Genomic DNA, 25,624 nt, shown 5'->3' on the forward strand with positions numbered 1-25,624 from the left:
TTTAAAAACTCTGTGCATGAGTTTCAGTTCTCACTATGTCAAACTTGGTTCAACTCTGGGGAGCTAGATTTTTTTTTTTTTAAATAGATCAAAATTTGCAGTGTGTGGTTTTCAGTGAATAAGTAACACAGCACACTCTGTAGACTGCTATAAGGTTGGAACAAAGTTGTGCTTTAGAAATTGCTGCTTAGATTGTGCCAAGGAGTAATGCCGTGTTTGGATTCTTGAAATGTTAATTTTTAATTATTAAAATAAGACAATTGTTTATGAAATATGCTGTGAATTAAATATTTCTTTCTACTATTCTTACATTAGTGTCCTCTCCTCCCACCCTGAGGTTCAATTTATTCAACAGCTACAGTAGATCAAAATTCTACAGCTACACTGTACATGCTCTGAATTTAATTACTTTAACCACTATTTCTGTACTACTTCTAGAGAGAAGTGGGCTACAGAGTAAGTCATTCGTTCTGTAATTTTCTTTTTATTATTGTGACTTGCACTGCTTGAAGAATAATTATTTTAGGTGACAGGTAATAATTAGCATAGACAATTGCCTCTTAGTAAATACCAAATAGTAATATTACGTACATGTTCATAGCTGGCAAATTTTTGTAAATATAGGAATCTGGTAATTAACAGGAGAACCCTCTATACTGAATGTTGAAAGCAAATAACCATAAAGAATGTTGGGGTTTTTTATCATTCATCATAAGCATCGAGGAATATCATGACAAATTGCTTATGAAAAGTTCTATAGAACTTAATAGGGAAAAAACCAATAGACTTCCAGTCTAAAGCTTTTTAGAATTTAAGAAAAAGGCTGCTATTTGCTATGCTACAAGACTTTTCCATATGAACTACTTTAATTCTAAAGGGGATGTTTAAAAAATATCTCCTTATTTCCTTTCCCCAAAGAAATCCTCATTCAAATGGCAAATCAGTTTAGTAGCACCTGGCTCCATTCACTATTTCTCTGTTAATGACTTTAGTGTATGAATGTAAGCAGAGTCAGTTTTGCCAGTTTGTGTAGGGAGTACACAGTTAGTACTTTATGAACAGCTTCTTTCTCTCTCTTTCTGGCAGGTTTCAAGTTCTGCATTTACTGAAAGCAAAGGGTTATTGGATGTCTTAGAGAAGGGTGTAGAAGGTGGCCAAAACTACTGTACAGCATGGTGAAGTTTAATAGGGGAAAAGTTATGATTTTCTGAGATCAAATCGTTTGGGGTGATGTCAAGTTGTGGACAAGTTTTTTTTCTGGCTGCACATTCTATTTTCTTCCATGGGAAATAAATCCATCCTATTGTTTTTCTGGGAAAACTAATCTAAAACAAAATGTCCATATTATAAGTCCACATGGCAGGAGAGAGATATTTGGTAACTAAGTAGCTGCTGATTGCATTAGCCACAATAGTTATCCAGCATAACTCTCTTCCTGCTGTAGCTCTGAATATTACAAACAGGATTGCAAATACTTTAAAATAGGTTCTTGCACTGGGTCTTGAAAATGTACTCACCGGTGGGGAGAGTGAATGAATGAAGACCTTCAGTTTTCTTTAGAATTTAAGATTTTATTTTAATCAATAAGTTTCTAGCCCCTATTGTTGCAAAGTAAAACATTCTAAATATGAATGGAGCATAAAGTGATTCACTGCTGTCGTCCTGGGTCTACAGACTCTAGTGCTTCTGTTGTTGCTCATACCTTTAGCAAGTGGAACAGAGTAAATACTTACCGGCGTTTTGTCAGTTTCATTCTGCTGCTAGGGGAGAGCTATGAGCTATAGCAGATGCAGGCACTAGACCAATTTACTGGAGAGGAGGACTCCAAAATAGAAATTGGTGTGGTGGTAGAATGGCTAAGCAACTGCCCTTGCAACAGCCTGAAAGCTAAGAAAGGAGTAGTCGTGTAGACATCCCCATCTCAGCAGCCTCAAGACTAGGGAGAAGTTAAAATGGCAGTGACCCATACACCCATGCAGTAGCCAGAAGGCATTAGGTCAGGAAGGGAACAGAGAGAAGGTGCTCCTCCTTTTTTCCAGCAGCCGCAAGCAGTTGGGAAGGTTTAAAATTTATCAGACATTTACTTGATGGAAGTCTGTGGGAGAGCCAGATCTTCAAACAGGATCTAGGGCAGTGCCATAGTCAGAAGTGTCCCTTTTTCAGCAGCTGAATCAGGGTTGGCATCTCACCTGGGCATTACCTAGGAAATAAAGCCCTCATCTCTTGAACTGGTCTTTGACTAGTAGGTATAGTCCCCTGGCAATTAGATTGCCTTTTGAAATGTCCAAGCTGACTGAGTGGATGGGCATTAGTGTAACTGGGGTTCAGTTAGAAAAGAGTATGGAATTGATATAGATTTGGGGGGCGATGGAGAATATAATGTGGGAAAAGTGAGCGAGAGAGAAGTTTTAAGTAGTGAGACGGAGAAGTGAAAGTCCCTCCCTCTCTCTCTCTCCCTTATTGCGGTTACTATAATGACAGTAGCATTAGCACCTTGGAGCAGTTTATGATGATACAATGCACTAGGTAGCACAATTATAGTTGAAAGCATGTTGGAGAGCACTGGCTAATTAATAGTTCAAAGTCTCAAATCAGCAATTGATGGTGTGAAATTCATCTGGGATTTTCAGAGCAAGATTGAAATGAGTGATCTGTCTATACCTTGGCAACTCTCTGTGTCACTGTATGCAGTACCATTTTAGGGACCTGTTCCAAGGTGTATAGTATTTGAATCAAACATACTATGTGGACAGAGCAAACTGAATGAAAGACTTACTTCGTAGTGAAAATCCACCCTGTTGGTAAGATCCTGAATGTGTTTGTCAGTGAGGCCTTTGATCTGATGTCAAAGTTAGTGATATTGCATAGGTACATGTATAGATTTGATTGTTCTATAGCTGTACTTTTAGGGCAGGGCCTAATGGCATTAATATAGTGAAGAAGATGGCATCCTAAATAGCATAGTTCTTTGTGTTACAAGTAGGTTTCTTCCCTTAAGGTACTGCTGCTGTAGTGGATATGTGGGGTAAAATCCTGGCCCCACTAATTTCGATGCTGAAACTTCCATTAATTTCAATGGAGCAAGGATTTAATTCAAAGAGAGTGGCTATGGCTCACTGAGGACTCTTCCTATTGAAAGGACAAGATCTTAGCAAAGGATACAGAGGTACTTGTATGAGCTACAATGAAACTAGATGACCTTTCAGTTCATTGTTTCAAAGTGTTAGCAAGTTCCTGGTTTCAAGGCTGGCGAATCAATGATAAGTGAGCACAAGAAACTTAACTTCTATCCAGAGAATTTTAAAGGTAGCGAACAGTTGCCAACGAAAGAGAACAGTTTATCTGTATTGTGGGGAATAAAATCAGCTTATATTTGCATCTGAAACTCTGCCATTTGCATGCATAATCTAGGCTCTTAGTACAATGCTCCATACAGTTTTCAACAATTAGGTTTAATTTCTTATCAAAGTAATAATAAAGATCTTTAAACATAAAAGAGATAATTCTTTGGCTACTATTATTTCTAATTACATTAGTATTATCCAGTGTATTGTAAATAAAGGAGTCCGGTGTTGTTAAACCAAGGTCCTGGGGGTCAGAAGGCCTGGGTGCAAATCCTCAGCTAGTGTAACTTATCATAGGTCCATCAATGGCAATTTATTCCATCTGAAGATCTGCTCTCTGGATTCTATTCCTGACTCTGTCACTGGCTTGCTAGAACTTTAAACAAGGCATGCAAATTTAGGCTGACATTTCCAAAAAGTCTACTATTTGGAGTGCCTCAATTTTTGGGTGCCCAGCTTGAGACACCGAGGCTACTGACTTCAACTGGAATTGCAGATGCCCAGCGCTGCTGAAAATAAGATGCCGGGATGTCTCAAGTTCAACACTCAAAAATGGATGAACTCAAAAGTAGAGAACACTTTTGAAAATGGGTGCTGTGATCTCTAAGCTTATTTTCCCCATCTGTAAAATGGGGATACTACTACTTAATTGTCTTTGTAAATTGCTGTGAGATCCTTAGATGCAAAGTGTTTTCATTGTAGCTTCTACTTTAGAGTGGGTTTTTAAAGCAAATCACAGGTGCCAAGGCTAAGGATGAACAAAACAGACCTGACATATCTTTTGATGTGGGACATATGTGGTTTTGCTATCTTGCAGAACATGACTGTTGGATTAGAATATAATTTTTCATATAAATGAATTAAAATTGACTGTGATAAATGAAAGGGGTGGGGGAGATTGCTCCCTTTTATGGCCATCCAGCCATCCAGTTAGCTATAAAATCCTTCTTAGTAGTTGTTCTCTACTTGCTTTACCTGTAAAGGGTAAAAAAGTTTCCCTGCATATGTAAAAGGAAGGGAGTGGGCACCTGACCAAAAGAGCCAATGGGAAGGCTAGAACTTTTTAAAATTGGGGAAAAAACTTCCCCTTTGTCTGTGGCGGTTCTCCGGAAGGAGGGAGGAGAGCAGCAATACTGTAAGAAACTTTGGGCCAGGTATGAAAAATCATCAGATCATACCTAGAAACTACTCATTTAAAACCCCAGATATGTAAGTAGATCAGGAAGTGTCTAGAAAGACGCAATTAGGTTTATCTCTTTTTATTTCTTTATGGCTTGTGGACTTCTCTGTGCTAACCTCAAATGCTTTTGTTTAGCTTGTAACCTTTAAGCTGCACCTCAAGAAGTTATTCTTGATGCTTAATCTTTGTAAGGGTTTTTTTTTTCATTTTTTTTTTTTAAATCTAGCCATAGCCTGAGTTTCCAGATGTATTTTTTCTTTTTGTTTTTAATAAAATTTACCATTTTAAGAACAGGATTGGATTTTTGTGTCCTAAGAGGTTTGTGCACATGTTGTTTAGCTGGTGGCAACATCTCATTTCCATTGTTTTCTTTCTCAGTGCTTCCCCGGGGTGTGTGTGTGTGAAAGCTTGAGGGTACCCCACAGGAAGGAATTCCCAAGTGCGCTTTCCTGGGTCCTCAAAGGGGGTTTGCACTTGGTTGGTGGCAGCATCTACCCATCCAAGGACACAGAAAAGCTGTAACCTTGGGAGTTTAATACAAGCATGGAGTGTCCAGTATTGATTTTTAGAATCCTTGTGGGCCCCACCTTCTTCACTCAAAGTGCCAGAGTGGGGAATCAGCCTTGACGTGGATGGTGACTGATTACGGATTAGCTTTTTTTTTTTTTTTTGCCTACCTATTTAGTCTCCTTTCTTGTCTCATAAAAGTTTACTTCCACCAACACTAATCCTTCTCTGAAGAGAGACAGCTCAGAGAGGGAACTTCTGATAGACTTTTTCTTGCACGTCAGGTCCCATACACTGAAGTTTGATGGAGGCATCTGTGTTTTCTGTGAGATCCTGGAGACTAGAGCTTGATAAGCAGGGTCAGGCCTGGCTCCCACCAAAGAACTGGCTTTTCAGTATTGCAGAGAAATAAAAGAAGGGAAATGATATAGCTGTATATTGAATTGCACAGCTGAAATAGCTGTTTTCAAGAGATTAGCCACCCAGTTACAGTGAGCCGGGGGTCTACATTATAAATTCCTATTTTCAAGTTCCTGTCACTTGTCTGTGAAAATGCACCATTATGAGAATTTGCACACATGGTTTCATCTCACTTAATTTTTTCGCCTTATTTAACCACCAACCAATTCAGCTGTCTCTAAATTATACCAAATGCAATGGAAAAAAGCAGACTGACAGAATTTGCCCATTCTGGATACTGCTTTTGCATTTGTGAATATGAAAAACAATCTGGTAATTGGTTTAAAATAGCTTTACATGTTTTTGAAAATACAATAAAATTCCTTTAAAAATAGTTAATACACAAAAGGTATTTAGGTGCAGAAAGGTCATGGTCTTGGAAAATTCTACTTGCTCTGAGAGCAAAGAACTTTCTGTGATGGCTAAATTATGATTAATCATATTTATTACAGTAGTGCCTAGGGATTAGCCGAGTGGTAGGCACTGTACAAATACAGTGTAATAGACAATCCCTGCCCCCCAAAGAGCTTACAATCTAAAGAGAAAGAATAGACAAAGGATGGGGCAAAGGGATTTAACATGCAAGCAGAGTGATGTCACATCAGTTCAATTATTTATTTGTTTGGGAGGGATGTTTAGAGGCTCAGCTAAATGGAAAGACAGAGGACAGGAGAGCAGAGAAAGGGGGACGGAGCAGGTGAGAAGAGTTGGGAGGAAGGTACAAGGGGCAGGTGTGGGGTAAGGCTAAAGTGAAGATTGGAGGTTGGCGCCAACAGCCAATCAACACAAGGCAGAGACAGTCCAATCAAACTGTAGAGAATATTTCAGTGTCTGTTGGTCACTGCTTAAGCTGCTGCTGTCCCAGCTTCAGTCTCTGTCTGGCTCCTCCCTGCAAATTCTTTCCTAAAGGCCACATGGCTGTGGGGGAAGGGAACCACTGAGAGTCCTTGTCCCCCCAGAGGAAGGGTCTCCCCTACACAGTTTTAGGCCCATAGGTGCTGGGGGAAAGGTTGGCCATGGATAGGTGCCGCATTTTACCTTCTCCAACATTCCCCATGTAGCGGTATGATCTCTCCCTCCCCATCCGTCCTGTTATGTTAATGATTTGTGAGTAAATTTGGTCTCAGCACTGCTATATATTAATTAGTTTGACAGGCTTAAATAGCACATGAGTAGTGACATTTATTATGTAGAGTTGTTTGTCATAATATCCATTTCCACATAAAATTAGGCAGATTTTTTTTCTTTCTCACAATTGAGTGAGCTAGACCAGAGGTGGGCAAACTATGGCCCGCGGACCACATTCGGCCCCCGGGACCATCCTGCCAGGCCCCTGAGCTCCTGGTTGGGGAGGCTAGCCCCCAGCCGCAGCCGCCCCGCCCCTCTCCCTCCCCCCCCCCTCGGAACTGCCACCACACCGCTAGTGCTCTGGCCCGCTGCTCTGAGCAACATGGTAAGGGGACAGGGAGCGGGGGGCAGTCGGCAACAGGGAGGTGGGGGGTTGGATAGGGGGTGGGGGCGGTTTGGGGTGGGGGTCCTAGGAGGGGGCAGTCAAGGGACAAGGAGCAGCGGGGGTTGGATGGGTTGGGAGTTCTGAGGGGGGCAGTCAAGGCACGGGAAGTGGGAGGGGGAGGTTAGGGGGCAGGGGCCAGGCTGTTTGGGGAGGCACAGCCTTCCCTACCTGGCCCTCCATACAGTTTTGCAACCCTGATGTGGCCCTCAGCCAAAAAGTTTGCCCGCCCCTGAGCTAGACTGTAACTGAACAACCTGTTTGGTCAGTTTCCATTGATTAAATGTGTCCTGGTGGTGAGGAGAGAGGAGGAGGAGGAGGCAGCAGGAGTTAATTTATTGAGGTGCAGCTTCAGGGATATTTGGATCCTAATCTCACATTTCTCATGATGGAACACACACAAGAGAATTGCTCTGTTTCGTTTTACTATGCACCAATCTCTCTAAGGACAGTACTTCTGTGATAAAAGCATGGTCTCCACTGGGGAAATATCTAGGAGTGTGTATTGTCTTTGGGAGCTAAAAAACCAAGTTGTGGCAGTCCCTATTCTACTGTTCTATTTTACAGCAGAGTTAATTTTAATAAATGAGTTTTAAATAAAAATATAAACTATTGAAATATCAGCAAACCATTCAAAATAGAAAGAAGGCACATGTTGTGATTGTAAAGTGTGTGATGTTGGCCCTGGTGAGTGCATACTGTGTTTAGTTGGATATTCTTGGGGCCTGAGTGGAATATTTTCCTTGGTTTTATTTACAATAATAGCTAAAGCCTTTCTCAGCTGTTAACTTGATGTTTCAAAACACATGCTAATTTTGTAATATAATTCAAATTGATATAAAAATAACTGGTGTGTTGATATCTGCTGGATAAGGTATTTGAGCTATCTGAGAGGTAAAAGCTAAGCCTTAATATTGTTTAACTTCCAGAAAAACTCATTTTTTTAGATGGAGACAATAAAAATATTGGATCTGTGTGTTGTGTTTTGAAGCTAAATCAAAAGCTTAAAGATATAAAACAATCATTTATTATACATAAGTTGGTTTTTTCATTTTTTGTTTGTTTGTTTTGTTGTTTTTTAGTACCCATCATACCTAAAAATCAGACATGGGTCAAGAATCAAAACTCTGGATCCTAACAGCCATGGCTTTTGGAATTTAGCTTTGGAATCTGGATAAAAATTCTGTTTCAGTCCTGCTTCTGCCACAGACACATTAGATTTTGCTGTTCGTTACATGCTTTTGACTTCTCTGGAGCTCCCTGCCAGCATAAGGATCTGCTTGTGAGCATCACTTTACAGGAGCAGGATCTAAGATAGTTATAAAGCCAAATATTTTTGCGGGGGAGGGTGAGAAGAGGGGAAAAATTCATACATAACAATGTAATACATAATAAAGGTAATATATTTAAGGGTTCTGCTTCAGTACCACAGGAGGTCTCTTAGTAGTTTATCACCAGAATCCCAAGAGGACAGTCCTGTATTTGTTGTTTAAATATTACATAGTATGAAAGAATGTTCCTCTAATAAGGTCTTTTGATCGGCAGAACATTCCTAACCCTCTTTTTTGCAGCTGAAGATGCTTTGGGCAGTGGAGTGGGTGCCATAGAAACAGAAGGTGGGGGAAACAATAGATATAGGGCCAATTTCTGCTGGCATAAATGGGTGAATTTCCATTAGTCAGTGGAACTGAGCTCATTTACATGAGCAGAGCATTTGGCCCGTAGACTTTAAACAAAAAGAAATATCCTTTGTCATCTCTTCATAAGTTCATGTGCTTCCCTAATCGTATAATAATGCCAGAGTTTTGTTGTGTGGTGATCTGAAATACATGGGCGTTAAGCTTTGTGGTCTTTAGCATTCCAATGACTTCAAGAGGAACTTGCTCTCAAAACAGTGAGCAAAGTCTGCTCTCATTTACAGCAGTGTAAATCTGGTTTAATTCCACTAGTATCAGTGAGAGAAACTTTGGCTTGATTTACACTGTGCCCCCTTTATACCACTCTGGCTGTGTTAAAAGTCCTTAAAGTGTGTGTAAATATGCTGTTGGAGACGTGTAAAGGAGCATCAGTGTAAATGTGAAGCAGGCCCAGTTATATTTCAGTGCATTTCACATTTTGGTCTTTATTTGTAATAGTTATGATTGCATTCCAGAAGCCCCCCCTGCCCCCCCACACACGTTCCTTTATGGCACCCACTGCCGTGGAACCTGCATGAGTCACATCCCTAAAATTAATATGTACAATTTCTAAGAATTTCCCTGAGTTCTCAGATCCACTGCTCCCCTCACGATTTAGTGTCTGCAGTCTTCCTCTTCCTTCTCAGCATTGAATAAAAGTATCTGACAGTATAACTGAATAGAAAGACCTTAATCTGTGCTCTGAGGGCTACTAATTCTCAGCTCTGGATAATTGAGAAAGATTATAAAATTTCACAGAAAGGAAATCTCAACTAGGGATGCTGTACCACCAGTAATATAAAATTCAATCCTAGGAACTGAAAGCTGAAACATTGTGGCTTGATTTCTGAATTTCTTACAGTAGTCAGGATGGCTTATGTATAAGGCTACACTTTTTGTTTTTGTTTTTGTTTGTTTGTTTTTTGTTGTCACAGGTATTTTTAGTAAAAGTCATGGACAGGTCATGGGCAAGAGACAAATTCACGGCCCATCACCTGTCTCTGACTTTCACTAAAAATATCCCTGACAAAATGGAGAGGTGGGTTCAGCATCCAATCTGGGCTGCTGTAGGGTTCCCGTGCCCCCAGGGTGGCTGGGAGCCCAAGGGGGTCCCCCCCACCATGACCGGACAGCTTCAGAGGGGTTCCCTGCTGTGGCTAGGTAGCTGCAGGTTCCCCCCACCAGGGTGAGGGCTGGGAGCTCTAGCCTTGGGCTGAAAATGTCAGAGGTCAAAGGAATTCACGGATTCCATGACTTCTGTGACCTCCATGACATGATTGAAGCCTTAGTTATGTATTAATGCAAATGAGTTACAACATAGATTCATCAGGTGAAAAGGCTGCTGTTAAGTCACTGTCATTTTAGAAAACAATACAGAAGGAAGGGTGCCGGGGTGAACCTTCCCGCTGTCACCTATTGGCTCATGTGAGACAATGTTTTATCAGAGCAAGGACACAGAAGAGGCCATCCTGTATTTCAGAACCAAAATATAGAAGCAGCTGTGCACTACAGCACCTGTACTAGACTGATGGTGTTTTAAAAAGTCCTTGACAAAGCAAGGAGTCAAATTCCAGTGGTCAGCTAGCACACTGGGAATATTGAAAAACATAAGAATTGGTGGGCAGTGGAGCAAGGATTTCCATGTCTGACACTGAATATGTCCATGCTGCAAGTGATGGTGTGATTGTAGTGTGTGGGTAGGCGTACCTGTGCTAGCTTTAATCTAGTTAACACAGTTACTAATAGCAGAGTAGACCTGGCAGCATGGGCTAGCTCCCAATACAAGCCTGTCAGGGTACGTATTCAGGTTGTTAGCCTGCACTGAAGTGCATGCCTCCCTGTCTTCACTACTATTGTTACCTGGCTAGCTAGATAACGCTAGTATGGGTATGCCTACCTGTGCCCTAAGAGCCATGTTGGCAAATTGCAAATGAGCACTCCAGCTGATTTGCATATACCCTTATATAATTGTTAAAATGAAAAAATAAATGCACACAACCATAATATTTGCTCTTATTTGCATAAGGATAGGAGCTGCATGAGTTTTGAGTTCATCCCCAAGAGTGAAAATCTACAGTTATCAGTTTTATCCTCATCTACTGGTTATGGAGAGACATTGTCCTGCAATAGGGCTGCATTTCCTGGTTCCTTGGGCCACATTTGTTCTTTGGGCTGCACGTCAGCTCTTGTTTTCTTAGGAGCATCTCACAGTCCTCACTACAGCCGTTAGAAGTGTCTAATCTTGTTTTCATTGAAGTCCATTGGAGTTTTGCCATTGGCTTTAATGGGAGCAGGATCAGGTCATTAGTAAGCTATTAAATCCCCTGACAAATGTTGCTTTTCTGGTGGCAAAGGTTGCAACTTAGGCCCTGATGCTGCAATGAGTTCTGTGTGCACAGACCTCACTGCTAGATTTTAACCTAAGTTTAGTTTCAGGAATAGTGGTTTCCTGTTTTTCCCTCTCCCTCCCGATAACTCAATACCAGAGAAAGGGTTGAATAAGGGAAGACTCCATGTTAGCTGGGCAAACTTAGAATCCCCATAACCGTCAAATTCTTTGGACGGCTTCGGCATGTTTCTGCATATTGCACTCCCTAAAGCTTCTCAGAGGTCATATTCTCCCTATGGAAGAAAACAAATTCCCAGGAATTCTTCTCAGTTACCCAAGTTGCCCAGTGAACAATTGTGCTTGTGTGTAGAAGTATTTACATTGCTATGTATCATTAAAATAAAATTGATGGGTGAAAATAGGTGGATTATCCTGCATTTTTCATTGTACTTTTTAGTATAGTGTCCTGTATTCATTCACTACTTTCAGGTATTCTGGGAAGACATTCATTTTTTTTTTCTCCCAGGCAATGTACAGATGCATCTCCTTCTGCAAAAAGGTGATCTCAGTCTTTTTATAACTTCTTCTGTTCTCCACCCTGCTCACTTACTACCTTCTTATCTGAAATCTGTGATGATGAATCATCTTGGCACGCCCCTCACCGTGGTACTTAATTCATTGACGTGGCAAATTGTGATTTGTAATGGGTTTGGGGGAATCAAAACATGGCACCTCAAGGAAGTATATTACTGCTTGCTCAGCACAGATCCAACAGTGTATTGATTTTTTTTTTCTACCTGTGTATGGGTGTGGTGGGTGGAGGGGGTGCACACGCACACACAAGTCTGCCAATAGTCCAGAAGTTGCTCTTCAAGTGTTCTCCAAACCTAAGTACTGCATGATTTCATCTGGATTCAGGGAGCTAAACTAAGAACATTTAGGTCAAAGACCTAATCAAAATATTGACTCATACAAGGAAGCACTGGACTCATACCATGTGCATCTGTGTATTCGCTGCATAGTGGAGAAGGGAAAGGGATGCTTCCACATGTCTTGATGTTGAGTGCTCTGAACATGTGTTCACTAACTCTGGGTTATTGTTGGATATGGTTGGTGCAGGGGTTGGGAGGATTAGTTTAATAGGTCCCTTATCAGCATGGCTGAAGAAAATGGACAATGGTCAGGATTTGAATGTCGTGTTTTCATCCTGGTAGGATTTTGTACTAGTTTTTCAAGTAATCTTTGCCAGTTTACTCGTGGCTTTTAATCCTCATTTTAAATGTATTCAGAACACAAGGCTATTTTAATTTTATCTGCTAGCCTTCTTTAAAAATATTACAAAATGTTATAGAGATGAGAGTGAAAAAAGAAGGTGTTAGGACTTCTAATCCTTCTACGTGTCTAGAATTGTGCACTGCTTTGTGGTTTCCAGTGCTTTGTCCAGCTTTAACTGATTCAAGGGACGGGGCTTCTTGGGAGACTATTCCACAGACTCGTGTCTCACTACCAGGAAAATAACCTTCATATAAAGAAAGAACGTTTAAGGGGAGATGTAGAGAGGGACTCATTGTCTAGAGGATGAAGGATTTCCATGGTGAGGAAAGTGAAAAATAGAGTCCCAACTTCGAAGTGTAACCTCTAAACTTCAGGGACCAGGATGTTAGGAGGATCATAGAAGCAAAAATTGCAATGACAGGAGATGCGTGAAAGGAGATGACTAAGGGATGACAAGGATTTTGGAAGAGGCGTTGCCAAGTGGAAGACAAATTTTGGTGACGTTCCAGAGATGATGGCTGGTAGACATGTACAGACAAGGAATATGTGGGAGGAAAATAGTTGGGAGTAAAGGGCGACTCAGAGACTACTGAATTTGGGAGCAAAGTTAGGGGCAGAAAAAGCAGCACTGCAGGCATGGAATGCCAAGCAGAGATACTAGGAGAGGAAATAACACCTGCATGTCCCATTGCTGGTGTCTTATTTTATGTGCATTTAAAGACACGTACTGAGTATAGATTGAAAACTGTTGACTAATGTGGATGTGAGCTGTAAGAATAAGAATGCTCTTAGGTTGTGACCTGGCACATGCTTAGGATAGGCAGTTTATGGCCGTCAGTGTGATACAGCTGGGGAAAGTCTAGGGGATGTAAACATGTGCTTAGGTTCTGTGAAACAGGGCTGTTGTTCATTACTGGAGAAGCACCAATAGGAATCTTGTGCATGCTCACTCCTCAGAGAATCACCTGTATGTAGTCTCTGAGAGATATGGCAAGCCTACAGTTACTCAAGAGCAGACTGTGTAGGATTCACTTCTGTTGGGGAGCAGAGAAGACTTTTTTTTGGCAATGATGATGAGATATGGACATGTAGGAACCTAAAACCACATCTTTGCTATACACAGATAAAGGGGAACAAGTGAATACAAGTACCAGATCCCAGAGTCGAAAGGATTATAAACTGATCCACAAAATAGCCTTCATTACCGAGTTGATATTCCTAATTGATATAAACATGAAATCCTACAGAGTCTCTGGTACTTAAAAGATATGCATCTAAATAATATTTAAATGGATTCTTGCAGTTTTAAGACACACTGGGGTATAATTGTAGTCTGCTTAGTTAAATGAACTGAAACCCCTGATAACAGTACATTACTGCTCCTAAATAAAACCTCTTCAAACACAGGCTTTACGGTGCTTAGTGAAGACAATAAAAAACCCTAGTCCAGTACCGTGAAGTTTGTGCCTAGTTTTTTATTTAGCTAATTTGTCTAGCTGAAAAAAATGGGTCATCATAATTGCTACCACTGCTGCTGTGCTGAAATAAGTCTAATATTGAAGAAGTGATAAAGTACTTCAGTATATAGCCAATCTTTTTTCGGTTTTTAATATTTTATTCTTCAATAAATGGAGTGGAGGGCAGACTGGCATATACAATATACAAATAACAGTACTAAAAGTTATTCCATGCCACTACCAAACAAAAATACTTTGGGTCAGATTTTCTGAAGAGGTCAGCACTTCCATTTAGGCACCCAAATGCAGTGTTAAGATCTTCAAAAGTGCTCAGCACCCAAAAGCTTCCATTGAGGATCTAACCATTTCCATACATCTGCATTCCTAGCTCGGTGTTGATAAGACAAGAAAGGTTTGAAGTGATTGGGATTCAGAATGCCTAGGTTTTGTTCCTGTCTCTGCCACTCATTCAGTGTGGTTTCTGAGACAAGTCACTTAACGTAACCCCTAATTGCTGTCGTTTCTTCACGCATATGTAAGCGGGGGAATAGTCCCGCTCTTGTGGGGAACTTTCCTGGCTTCTTCACTACCCCGGTGAAGTGGGCTAGCGAAAGGATCTGAGTCCTCGCTCCCACTTCCTTTACACAGTGGCCTCCCTGCCCTTGAGGACTCCCCTTCCTCTCTCCTGTCTGGCAGAGTCCTCGTAACCCAACAAGGCTGGGCCCAGGATTCCTGGGGGGCTCGACCCCCAACCCTGCTGTGGTCACCTAGGACAGGGGCTAGGGTGTCCCCACTCCAGGGTACTCTGCCTGCACTGGGCACTTCTCTGACCCACTGACCATTACATACAATTTAAAGCAAATGCAAGTTATTTAATCAACAATTAATTTTAAAAAGAATAAGGAGTAATGGGAAAGGTTAAAGGAAACACATCACCCCACTCTGTGGCAGGGAACATCACAAACAGTGTCTCTGCAATGTCAGGTCAGTTCACAGTCTGTTCCTTGTAAGACCCAGGTCTTCTTCTCAGGCCCTGGCTGTGCTGTAGGGATGCTGTGGGTCGGACACTTGCTCTGGTGGTGGCTACACGCTCTCAGGCTCTAAGTGGTAGGACCCTTCCTCCCAGTGTCGCCCCCGCCCTGTCGGGGTTACGATCCAAGCCTGGCCTGCAGAGCCCCTTGGCTGAGGTGTCTCCCTGTGCTGGGCCCATTGCTCAGGGTCCCCCTCACTCTCCCCAGCTGCTCACTGCACCCATCTCCAGACTGCTGCAGCCCCAGCTTCAGCTCCACTCTGCCTCAGCACGGCTGCTGCTGCTCTGCCTCCAGCTCCCTGGGCTGCTTCTCTGGCCCCTCTGGCTCTGGTTGCTGCAGCTCTGCTCCCAGGACAGGTCTGCTCCGCAGGCTGCTTCTGTGACTCTGCTCCCAGCACTGACCTGCTTCCTGGGCTGCTTTTCTGGCCCCTCTGGCTCTGGTTGCTGCAGCTCTGCTCCCAGGGCAAGTCTGCTCTCTCTGGGCTGTGCCTCTGGCTTTGGGGCTGCAGCTCTGCTCCCAGGACAGGGGCTGCTTTTCTGGTCCCTCTGGATCTGGCCCAGCTCTGCTCCTCAGCTCAGCTCAGGCCCCTGTTTTCTCCTTAGCTCGGCCCCACTCTCACTGACCCAGGCAATTCCAGCTCACAGGGAAAATGGGACCTTCCTGACTCCCTGATTAGCCTGCCCGCCCTGTCATTCAGGCTGACCTGGAGCATTGGCCTCTCCCCATTGTTCCTGGGGGCTGTCAGTCTCAGGGTCCTGATTCCCCATTGACCCTTCCCCCTTTTTAGTACTGGGAGCTAGCAACTAAAACACCCCCACTGAATGTTAGTAAGGGGGCAACAGTCCCCTTCCACATAAACATTTCATAATACTTACCTCATAGGGGTATTGGGAGAGAGAGAGTCTTTCTATCGCAACTGGAATATATTACCTCTCACCTCCCTCTTTGCTCCCTGAAAAACTTATTCCAAGCAAAGACCCCTTCCCGAGGGAAAGGAGAAGACAGAGGACACCATAACGTCCTCTCAAGACCTTGGTTTTCCAATCTCATTGAGTGGGAGATGCTCAGATACTGTGGTGATGGCATTAGTGCAAAACCATAGGTCGGTCTTGCTTGAAGTTTGTAGAGCACCTCTATAGGTAAAGGTGCTATAGAGGACTGTAGGCATTTGGTTCCACTATATTCACCCTTGTACTGTAATTGTTTCAGTTTTCTTAAAATAGTACGTTTTGTTCTGCCTGCCACACTTTAAACATTGTCTTTTTGCTTCATTGCTGCCAGAAATTTTCAGGCTGAGGTCCAGCCTGCTGAGCTGAAAGACAAAATAGAATACTATTGTTTATATCCTTTGGACAATGACACCCCATTTTTGTAGCAGGGGGGATTTCCTCAGGAACCCTATGCGTAAACTGGTGGACTGTAACCACCAGGCCCCTGATACACAGTTCATGTCTGTCCTCTCAGTTACTGCACTAAAAAGGAGTCTGGCTTGCTTTAGGTTACAGGAAACCATTTCTCCTGCTGCTAAGATTAGATGGGGGACAAATGGATTTCTGCCATATTCAGTTACTCAATATTTTACAAGCAAAGGAAATAATAACGATCAGGGAACCATAGGAGAGAAGGCAGGAATTCAAGGTGCGTAATGCTTTGGATGTGTCTCCCATAGACCCAGAATGCTGAACTCTAGCAGCAATGGTTAAAGTTATGGCAAAGCGTCAGAGTAAACCATTAAAATATATGCCTGCTTGTTTTCCCCAGTCCACCACTGCCTATATTTCCCTGTGTGTATTTATGTGCATACATCAACAGAAATGTCTCCTGAGTGCACACTACACTGTACCACTGGGCACTATAACGAGGACAGCAAATTGCCATAACTAGCCACCAGATTTTTGGGAAAGCAAATCATGTTTTTGTATGCAGCGTGCTAGTAGACGTGCTCTGTGAACAAGATTTTAGGGTGATGACAGACACTCCAGTATTACTTTTATGTAGACTAAAAAGCTATTTACATACAGGGTCTTTACCCAACCACATGAACCTTCATATCTGTCGACAATTGGGGTCATGGATCTAGTGCTGTGGAAAGAGTAGCTGAGCCTGCTGCTGCATCCTCCAACACCATAGCAAGCAGCAGTTATTCATTACTTACTTGTATTACCATAGTGCCTGGGATCCCTAGCCACAGGCCAGGACCCCATTGTGCTAGGTGTTTTACAAACACAGAACAAAAAGACAGTCCCTGCTCCCAAGAGTTTACAATATATTGGATTCTTAGGATCTCATAAACCTTTGAAGATTTTGAAGTATTTTTTCACCAGATCTGAGAGAACTAGGAACCCCAAAGTGGGTAGAGAATTAGTTTACTAGATCCTCAGTTACTATTTCAATCTTGTGTGTGTTTGTAAGTATGCTTATGATATACGTATATACGTATCGTAATATGTGATTGCTTTTTGTGCATATAAGCGCTTTCTCACTCAAACTATGAGCCTGATTGATAAAATATGTGATGGTATAGGGTGCTAAAAAGGTTTTATTACCAGAAGTTGAGGATGACTCCACAAGACATTAGATGCTGTAAATAAAGATTATCTAATTTACTGATAGAAATCTCACTTAGCCAACACTTTACTGTTCATGATTTTGCTAAAGTAATTCATCATTAAAATACAGTAATGGCAAGATAAGAGCAAAATCCTGGATAGCAGTAGAACACTAAAATGCCAGTAGGTGGACTTGGCGGTATACAGGACACTGCATGCATATGAAGGCCAGATTATTTGTTGTGAGGACTGGCACATGGGAAGTCTTGTCTAGTGGTTAAAGCAGGAGTCTTGCCTCGTGATTAGAGCCCAGAGCTGAGAGCCATAGGCCAAAGTTGGAGTCAGGAATCAAGCCAAGGGTCAGAGCCAGAGTCAGGAGTCAATAACCTGAGCTATTACAGCCGGGGACAGAAGCTGGACAAGGGAGCGGGGCTGGCGTGAACTGGAGCGGGACCAGACCAGGGCAGGAGCAGAGTGGAACAAGACAAAAGCAAGGCTGGGAGCAAAGCAGGCACAGGAGTAATTACTGAAGCAGTGGGTGTAGGCATTGAGCAGCCAGTGACCTGCAGCTGAGCTTAAATGCAGATCTGTTGGCTCCTTTGAGCCGATCAGGCTGGCTGGTGGCTCAAGCGATGCTGCTGTTGCGCAGCTAGGCTCATTAAGCTACATGAAGGCTGAACTGATTAGCGCCAGGTTCTGCTGACAGAACTCAACCCTGTGGTTCCTGGCATTTGTTAGACAACTGAACTATAAAACTAGTGGAAAAAATAAAAATTACTCCATGTTCTCAAAATAAGACAAACCCTGTATATCTCAGCGATACCACCCAAATACTGTGTGTGTAATTAAATCCTTATTTTGCAGCTATTTTCTGCCAGTTTTTGTTGAAATAGAAACTCTCCCCTAGATTTCTTACAGCAGGATGAGTAATAAATAGGATTCCAGTGGCGCTTGGTTCATTGACTTAATTCATTGTTTTACTGTATTTCATGAGCATATTCTGGGCTAGGGAAATGCCCCTTGCAGATTTTTAGTATTAAAGACAAACCAGGGGATAGACTACACCCTTTTGTAATAACTCATAACTATAAAGATGGAAAAAGTTTTGCTATGTTTTTAATTTGGGCTTTTGCTCTTATATGCCATTAAATCCCATATGCTAGGTGCTTCCAAGTCCAGTCAGTTTTTTGGGCTATGGTGGCCCGCGCGTTATTTTTTATTCTTAAATTTCTTTAAGTTTTTTCTTCAATTCTTAAATTTCTAAAAATTCTTTAAGAATACATTTTTCTTGTGTCTTTACTCGTTTCCTTTAATCTCTTCTGCTGTGATTGCTAGTTCACTCCTGAAGGTGCATGTGCATGTTGGAGAATTTTAGCGCCACATAAAAATATCATATTTTGCAGTGCTGTGTAACCAGTGGGAAAACTGATACAAAGGGTGAGTTTTTAAGTGAACCTTCCATTGATGTTTTGTCTTCGTTGTAAATGTTGTCTACAAAGTGAGATTGGTACTGGTTCCTTCCTCTACTTGAGGAATTCACTCAAGTCTCCTTCATTAGACGTTGGCTCAAGAAATAAGACCACACCATAGCACCTATTATGCTCCATGATCCTGGCCCACCAATAGAAAATGGCTTAAGCAACTTTTTTCATCTTCAAGATTTAGTGAGATGATGTCCCAAGGATACTTTTAGATTATGTGCATGTACATCCTTAATTAGTATTTTTGTTGTTTGTTTCTACTGGAAGCATGTCTAAAGGCCCCATTCAAGACAGGAGCCCCATAATGTTAAATGCTGTGCAAACGCATTGATGCAATTGCTGCCCCAAGAGCTCACAATTTAATTTTGAGGCAAGACTCAGGTGAATGCATTCAGCAAAAGGAAGGGAGAGTGAAGAGGGGTGCAATAATTGGCTTGATGGGTTCCAAACCATCTTAACTTATTCTTTTAAAAAAATGAACAAACCTAATCAGCAGTTCTTGACTAGCTGTTATTAATGGGCTGACTTCTTGTAGGCATCACAGCAGACAACAGTCTTGAGTTGGGATTTGAAAGAGCCAGGGGTAGTGGCCTTCCAGATGAACAAGCAAAACATTGGTGCAAGATTGACTTTGTGGGAAGATTTGACTGACTTTTAAGTGTTCTCATATGATGTTGATTTTTAAGATACATGAGCACATGAAAGAGCTGGTTATAATTGGGATAAGTACCCACTTTTTAAGGATGTTAGAAAAATGAATGATTCTGGTAATTCTGATGATAAAGGCTAGGGCTGAACAAGAGTTTAGACAGGACTTTTCAGCTGACTTAGTTTTGACCTAGATGAACATCAGGTTTCCATTACTACACTACGTTGTGCTGCATGCAGAGTGAAAGATCCTAGCAATGTCACTTCAAGATGTTTAGCCTACAAGTAACAAACAGACAACATGCTCAGGGTGGTTCTATAAAGATGCTTTGTTTATATGTTCTTGACAAAGATAGAAGTTCTTTACAACGAATACCGAGGGGGAAAGAGATGATGGAAAGGAACTTTGCTTCCCATTGTCAGTGTTCTCCATGAAGTATTCTTTTTAATATATTTATATAGTAATATAGTGAGGCATCATAAACTACGAGGAGAGAGAATACATGATAATGTGGTTCAGTATAAAGTTTTTAACAGCATGAGTTCAGAATGGTTGCATTACTCTGTCAAAGCCCCTAGTGAAATATATAGGTCATCTCAAATGAATTGTTTTATAACTACACTATCGCATATTCCATATAGGGCACATGTTACAGAAACTATTTTAGGAAAAATGTTGAGATTCTTTTTGTACCTCTGTCTGTAAAGCCAAGTGCCTAAGGGCCCAATTCCAGTAAAATTAATGAAAAATCTCCCTCTGAGTCAATGGGACTTATGTCATGTCCTTTGTCATCCTAACTCCAACTGTACAGGAGCCAAGGGGAAGCCGTGACAATCCTCTAAACATAACCTAAAATAGATTTTCACTATATAAAAATGTCATGACTTTAAAGTCCAATGTTGCAGGCCATTCCAGGACTAGAGGGACAAGTGCTAGGTCCCCACTGGCTGCACCTTTCTGTCTTGGAGAGACAAGATGAGTGAGGGAATATCTTTTATTATCTTTTATCTTCCGTTGGTAAGAGAGACGAGCTTTTGAGCTTACACCGAGCTCTTCTTCTCTCTGTGTCGTCCATCTTAGTAACTGTGAAGATTCAGAAAATAACAGACTTTGAAACTGAGATTGTTAGGGATAAGAGAAGCTGTCTCTGGTGTAGGATGGAATATTGCCTATCCTGAGTCTTGGGGAAAGAAAGAAACACTTCTCTATCAGGTTGTTGGATTTGTTTTTAATGGCAGCTGTTTTGAAGCTGCTCTCAGGCTTGGGATGTCAGTCATAGTCCCAGTACAAATGGATTGCTGGGCAGAGTGCAGGTGAGTGGAGCAACAGTGTTGTTGTGACGCAGCTCTGCAATATTTTCAGATACATATCATGACCATGTATGTGACATACCATAGCAAAAGCAAATACAAAGCCGTGGGTACAGAGAGAGGCACAGATTAATGGTTCCATTTTGAGAAAAGTTGTCTATTTTAAATAAATTTTGATGTTTTAAAAAAAAAATACAAGAAAGTGGAGCATATTGGCTCTCTCTCTCTCCAAATGCACAGAGTCTGTATTCATCTACATATCTCTTTTGCAATGCAGTAGACTATTTGGCCAGTTGCATGGAGAGGCTTGCAGAAGCTGAAATGGGGGCAGCAAAAAGGACAGAAGAAAGGGGAGGAAATGACCTGAGCAAGCAAGTTTAACAAGCGTGTATGAATTCATAAGGGAAATGTTTAAAAGAGATTGATGGGCTGTTTAAAGTTGTCCCAGAAAAGCCTGAACATCCCTGAGTTTTATTATGCGGTGGATAAACTCAGTTGTCCCTGACCCAGGAAGGAGCTCTGTGGTTATAATTCCACACGGAGGAGTGCTGTTGAATAATTTCTGCAGTGTACTCTGAGGAACAAATATGTTTTCCCTTCAGCTTCAATCATGCAGATGTTTTTATTCCACCACTATTTTCGGGAACAGCCCTATTTACTATGGCCCAAATCCTACTCTTTATGTATACACTTCTTACAATATCCAAAACCAAAGGTATTGGGGAAATGCAGGCTAATATGCCACGCATTTTTGGTAGCCTTCCCTGCTGAGAACTAAGTGCCAAAAATAAGCTGCTAATGTTTACAATGCTTTCCACACAGTAGTTCTGTGTTTCAGGCACTGAAATGGATCTGTTTTGTCTTAGGTTGTGAAGATCCAAAGTAGGCCCTTAGCCTGGGCTTGAATGTGAAGCATTTCAGAAGAGGAACTCCCTTTCCTTTCTACCATTTCCACATACTCGTATTTTAACAGGATGACTGGTGTGTCTCTCCTCCCAGTTACTCTTCTATTCCTTGTCTTTTGGCTCAGGCATGGGCTGTGGCCCCATCTGGAGTGGTTATGGAGATGGCAGCTTTTTGAGCAAAAGAACGAGCAGCAGTGTTCAGCAGTTTTTCCATCCTACTCTACTGTGGGCCTGATGCAGACACACGCCTGTCTTGCTAAGCGCTGCAAAGTGCTCACTTAGCATTAAGACTAGCATCATTCTCATCTTTATCAGACTAGGGAGAACCCCTACATGGCTGTTTGAAATCTGTGCTTAAATATACGCTGGAATGAACCTCCCACACAAGCAAGTGACAGGTACACATACACATGGTAACCAGTACATCCATCCTGACATGTAGAAGATCAACTGAAGTGGGGAGGTGTGTGTTAAGGTTGCCACCTTTCTGATTGGTGGTAACTGGACTCCCTAGGCCCTGCCCTTCTCCGCCTCTTCATCCAAGTCTCCCTCCCCGTTGCTCATTCCTCTCCCCCACCCTGTCTCTCGCTGGATTGTCTCCACCTCCCTCCCCCAACTAGCTGGGCTCCCTCTGTTCCAAGGCTGACACTGGAGTTGCTGCAGTCTGACAAGGAGCCTGTCTGCAGGTAGGAGGTGGCCCCACCGAGCAGGGGCTGGCATAGGTTAATGATCCAGCACCTCCCTCTGTCCCACAGTAAGCAGGCTTTTGGCAGGAGCGGTGGAAGGTCCCTAAAAGTGTGGGAGGCTGCCAGTGCCTGAAATGTGGCCCCCCCTTCCTCCCTAGACTCCACTAACAAGCCACCTCTTCCCTCCCAATACCCCTTGCGCAGCCGCCCCCCCCACCCCCCGTTACACGTCCTTACAGTTGGTAAAAGTGGTTTAAAAGTGGGGGAGCCATGGCCTCTGGTCCCACGTTCCAGGGCCCCTGGCTTTTGGTGTCCGGTCAGTACTGGACACTGCCAGATCCCCTTTTCAACTAGACTTTCCAGTTAAAAATGGGACACCTGGCAACCCTACGTGCCGGACCCAGAACCCAAAAAATAGACTGTCCAGGTAAAAGCCAGAGAGGTGGCAACCTGTGTTTGTGTGTAAGTAGACACACATCTATAAAAATTCCTGATACTATTGGATCAAAAATAAGCACAACAATAATAGAATGTAGACTCAAATTACCACTTTTCCCCTCAATGACACCAATTCTGCAAGGTAATTACGCAGGTGGAATTTATCCCCTACTAGGGTTCCATTGAATTCAAGGGTCCTTCTGCTTAGATCCCTCTTCAGGATTGGGCTATAACTTTATTGGTCCTAGTTGTGTAACGTATATTCATCTATATTCTTTCTGTGACTGTTGCCGCTCCCCCCACCATCTGAGGTATCTGACAAAATATGGCTCTTTATGCTGTTAAACATCACGTACAAAGGAAGCTGCCAGCATATTAAACCAACTGATGTTCAGTGACTGATTAATCTTAATTTTATAATAAGTGTCAAATCATTACAATATCCCTTTGTAGTCACTCCATCAGCATGAAACATGGCAGATACTTTTTGGAATTCACATGCATATCACAGCAAATACACTACCATGGAATTCCCAGTGAATCACTGAAGCTGTGTGTTGCCCAAAACTGTTATGCATGTGCATCAAAGGATGGAAATATCGGTACACACTGGATAACCATAGAATGAAAATATTGGACAACTGCTGTTTTCAAGAAATATTTTTATTAATTGTTTGTTTTAGTTTCTGCCCCTTAAAACTATTGGATTATTTACTCTTTTGCATAACAACCAGTGATGGTCTCAGGTAGAATTTGTTTATTAAGTATATTTTACAACCTTTTTACCTGAGAATTGAGCAAAGTATATTTGGGTGAAATATCAATCTCTTGCCATGCTGCTTATGAATTTCTTCCCTTGGGAAGAATATGTGGCAATGGGATTATATAGTTAGAACATGGCAGTTTGCATGACAATCATAGCAAAATTGGTGCTAATCATTTTTTGCAGTAGGGATTCAGTTATCTATCAAGTTTGGAACATAAAAGCTGGAGTGTTTAGGGTGCATAGTTCTGTTTTGTTAAAATGCTAGTGGTGGTAATTTAGCCCAAGAGATTTAAGGAAATGCGTTTCAGTGGGCTACTGGAGAATTTATATATTTTAAACAATGACATTTTAAAAGCTCTATCTTTTTCTTGTAATCACCTGTGGTATTTTAAATGTAGGACCTACATATTTTGAGTATAGAGCATATTTGTAATAAGATGAAGGGCATTTGCAATATACAGTAAATGTAAATTACATGTGCTTTTTTTTTTTTTTCAATATTATCTATCTCCATGCTATTTGGTGCCTGCTAAATAAATGAAAGTGGCTTTTCAGAAATGATTTAGGCAGTTAGTCGTGCTGTAGATCAGGCCCAAAATATAAGTTTGTGTACAAGGAAAAGAGGGCCTACACAAATTAATATGCTTTCAAGATTTGTTTATTTCTATGACTTTTTTTTAAATTTTAAGCATTCCAATGAAGTGTTGGAAACTGAAAACAAAAGCCTAATGCAAGTATGTAAAAGTCAGAAAACGAAAACAACTGTGATCAAAGGTAAAACTAACCAGAGTAGATTCACGGTCCTAGCTGAATAAAATAGAAAGGATAAACAGCATGCTTGCTTTAACAAAAATAAATTTTGGTTTTAAATAGTCTTTAAACGTGATTTATAAGCATGCTGTTAACAGTAGGAGTTTTAAAAAATCTTGTCTTGGACAATTTCCTTGGCTTTTTCATCTGGAAAATGGTGACTAGAAGTTACCTATCTCACAGGCTGAGTGGCGAGTCTTTATCTTAATATTTATAAAGCGCTTTGGAAGGAAGACACAATACAAATGCAAAGCATATAATTATTATTTTATTGAATAGTTAAGTTGGAAAAGTTAGTGGATATAATGTAATGAGTAGTCAAGCAACATACAGGATCTCAAACAGGTTATCTTCTGGTTAGTACTACCTGTGATTTGGTGATGCCTAAAATGGATACAATCTTTAGTAACAATGGTTTTGAAAAAGGCATTTTCTGTCTCCATTTTCATCATGATTTTTAATAGGACTTAAAAAATGAAGGTGTGCAGTAGAGATAAATAGTATGTATTAACTTCCATCCATGGAAGAAAACTTGAATGAACATAAAAGAAACGTATAATCCCTTGCAGAATGTTGACAATATTTGTGTAACCTGTAACATGAGTGGAAGCAGCTGAGTGTGAAATGTTTGCTGTCTTTGGCCTGTATTGATTTATACAGCTGTGTTTCTTCTTATACAACAGAGAGACTCTCCAGCTGCCCCCACCCAAAAATCATAAAATAAATACTCCAGTATTGGATAAAAATGATTTGATGAACATCGTCCTTCCCAAGTTCCTGGAAACTCTGGAATTTAAGTGCATGAATTTGGAGGGTATAATCTGTCTCAATTTGAGATTACATGAGCAGAGCTCTATCCCCATGGCTGGCCATGGTGTCCTATGCTACTGGAAAAGTCAGTAACCTCCAGGTCTGTTAACTCAGTGGAAGTTGTTCCAATGGTATAATGTTCCAACACCCTGTCCCAGGCTCTGTAATCTGCCAATGCTTCTCTTCTAACAGCCTGCTTTGTTTCCTCCATCCACTTCCAAATTCATGCTGTCTTTCACACAGGTTTTGTCTTCTTCATTGTAGAGGTAACTCTCATTATACCTGCTATGTTGTTCAGGTTTGTGTGTGTGGACAGAACTTGGGTTTGAACTCGAATGCAATGTTGCTTTTAACTCAAATTAGCTGGCACATCAAGAGTATGTGCTAAATCAAAGCTTTGGCCTAACTCATCCACTGCTAATACAGTTTCTCTGTACAGTAATCCAGTTACT

The 25,624-nt window shown here is 41.6% G+C and overlaps 1 protein-coding gene across 4 annotated transcripts in view; it reads left to right on the forward strand.

Annotated features, from left to right (window-relative positions):
• SASH1 (SAM and SH3 domain containing 1) overlaps nucleotides 1-25,624 on the forward strand; it is an 868,162-nt gene that overhangs the window by 697,659 nt on the left and 144,879 nt on the right. The gene's annotated exons all lie outside the window — the stretch shown is intronic.

This window comes from Lepidochelys olivacea (genome assembly GCF_965140295.1).
Source record: "Lepidochelys olivacea isolate rLepOli2 genome assembly, chromosome: 3".
Lineage (NCBI taxonomy): Eukaryota > Metazoa > Chordata > Testudines > Cheloniidae > Lepidochelys > Lepidochelys olivacea.